The 2,780-nt window shown below is 46.0% G+C and overlaps 1 pseudogene; it reads right to left on the reverse strand.

The window, feature by feature from the left end:
- Positions 1–920: 920 nt before the first annotated feature.
- On the reverse strand, positions 921–2,319 carry LOC114619145 (annotated as a pseudogene).
- Between the last annotated feature and the right edge of the window lie 461 nt (positions 2,320–2,780).

A 2,780-nucleotide genomic window follows, 5' to 3' on the forward strand; every position in this document is an offset into this window, starting at 1 on the left:
CCTCCTGCATCAGCAACTTGAAGTGCTTCTCTTGTGTTCTCCATTAGTAGTTTCAAAGTTTCAGGCTTTACTGTGGCTCTGTGGCATGACTGAAAACCAGACTTGGATGTCTCCCTCGGTCTTCTATCATTATGAAATGTTCTGCTGTATCTCTAGTAAGCTTTTACAGAAACACAGCTTTATCAACCTTTTCAAGCTTAGTATAAGCAAAAGGTACCTCTCTACATTCTTTGCCTTTCAGCATTTAAGGTGGATTTGGTATGTGCTGTGTGTAGTAGTCGGGTTTTACTTTTATTCTGGCAACCTGGATGATTTGATTGGTATGTTTAATATATTTGTATTAAAAAATGCCCATATATATATATATTCACATATTACAGAATTAAGTATACAATTCAACAGCTTTCTGTGTACTGCACAAGCTATGCATGCATCAGCAGGAGAAATAGTAGGATTTTCCCGCATCTGTCTATTCACAGTGAATTAAATGAACAGCATTTGTACTTGTTTTTCAATAAAAAATCTTTTTATTGAAAAGGTCCTAAATTGCTCTTATGATCCGGGACCTTGTTCATGGAGCTGGATTGCTCCAATCTTACTTTTCAGCCTCTTGCTCGGTTCCTTTTGGAGAAACAGACACTATACAAAAGGTTTTAGAGTCCTTTTGTTTTTAACTACTGTGGATCGCTAAATTTGAAACAAGTTCAGTATTTTCTTTTACTGTGTCCCAGGCTTTTCTAATTCAAGAACAAAATGATGAGTGACGTTCCGGCTCAACAGCATCAGGAAACTTCATCTTCCCCCACCCTTTTTGTGTTTTTAATCTCTCCCCAGTAAATGGACTTAATACCAAAGCTGTCCACGTTCCCTTTATCTACTTCCTTTCCCTAGGCTCACCTCATCCCAAGCAGGATGTCGCCTCAGTTTGGATACATGGGAGAGCCTAGAGCAGTGACAGGAACAGAGAGAAAGACCTCACACTCACGAAAAGGGACCAAAGGGTAGAGTGTGGTGAAACAGGGGTTCCTGTAGCCCAGGACACCAAATTGGGGTCCTGGAAGCAGAGGAAAAGATATAGCCCGCCCCCGAAAGAGACCCCGCAGCTTCTTACTTGTTGGGATTAGTCAATACTTGATCATTTGTTTACCCTTCTGGCGCAGGTTACAGAACGACACATGGACCACATCTTTCTCCAGCCCCAGCTGCTTAGTGATGATGCTGCCGTGCTGCAGGGTAGGCTTCGAGCACTGCAGAAACCTGTTCTTCCAGTTCCCCCTTACAGGGTTTTCAAAGCGCATCCCTTTCTCTTGCAGGCCTGCACCAGGGTTTCTGCTTTGCATACCTCCTTGAAGGTTCTCATTGTTGTCAGCTTCCTCCACCGGCGTCTCCAGCAGGGGCTGCAGCTTACACAAGTTCCTGAGGCTGAGCTGCAGGACCTCCAAGCCGCAGATGGTGGTCTGGCTGAGCACCTTTCCATAGATAACACCCAGGGTGAAGCCCATGTTGGCCTGGGTGTACCCCAAGGTGATCCCCTTCTGCTTCAGCAATTTGCTTCTGTAGTTCCATCTTCAGGGCTTTCATGTCCAGGGACTCCCAGGGACTTGGTTCCATCTTCTCCAACTTCAGGGCACTGGAATGGACAGTACAGTACCCAGGGGAGGCCCTCCCTGAGTAGCTCTCCACTCATGCTCCTGCCTGGCCTCAGCCTGCAAAATCTCCAGGCCAACTTGGGGCACTAGGCCCAGTCTAACCTAAGGTCCATAATATGCTACCCCTCCACAGAACTCTTAAGGTGGGTGGCAAGTGTCTTAGTTAGGGTTTTACTGCTGTGAACAGACACCATGACCAACTCTTACAAGGACAACATTTAGTTGGAATTGACTTATAGGTTCAGAAGCACAGTCTATTATCATCAAGGTGGGAACATGACAGCATCCAGGCAGGCATGGTGCAAGAGGAGATGAGAGTTCTACATCTTCATCTGAAGGCTGCTAGCAGAATACTCACTTCCAGGCAGCTAGGATGAGGGTATTAAAGCCCATGTCCACAGTGACACACCTACTCCAACAGGGCCACACCTCCTAAATAGTGCCACTCCCTGGGCCAAGCACGAACAAACTATCACAGTCGGGTACATGGGGAGATTCCCAACACCTCCGAACCCTGTCCAACCCCTGGCCCCATTCCATGCCCATTTGGGGGCCTCGAGAGCTTATCCTGGTCCAAGACTCCACCCAGCCCAACTCCAGCCTTCCGGACTCATCCTCTCCACCCCCATGGGAGTAAGAAGATGAAGTCTAAAGCCAGGTGCCAGGCCATGAGAAGATGGACAGCCCAAGTTGGGAGCCTGACAGAAGGAGGAGTTGGTCACCTAGGGACTGCCTCAATATTGTTCCCTTCCAAGATTAATTCATCTTTCTGGGCTTGATAAACAGAAAAAGTAACACCTATTTTCATCCAAACCCTGCAGATGAAATTTTCAGCCAAACAAGTTTTAGATTTTAACAAGAGATCCATTCTCTTGAATAACAATATTGATTGGAAAAAAAAACAACAGTGTTAATAATGGGGGGCGGGTACAAAGACCTATGGTGTAACTGAAGCCCAGGGTAATTCCTTTCATTACATTCTGTAAGTGACTCCAGATATTTCACACAATGGTCCTTTTGTTTGCCCATCTTGAATTCAACCCATAACCTCCTCTTTTTCTTTCCAAGGAGACCACATTCTACATTGATGTGGTTCAACACCTTTCAAAGGCTTCCTCTGGAGCCCTTCAC

The sequence above is a fragment of the Grammomys surdaster genome, unplaced genomic scaffold (assembly GCF_004785775.1).
Source record: "Grammomys surdaster isolate TR1022 unplaced genomic scaffold, NIH_TR_1.0 147, whole genome shotgun sequence".
NCBI lineage: Eukaryota > Metazoa > Chordata > Mammalia > Rodentia > Muridae > Grammomys > Grammomys surdaster.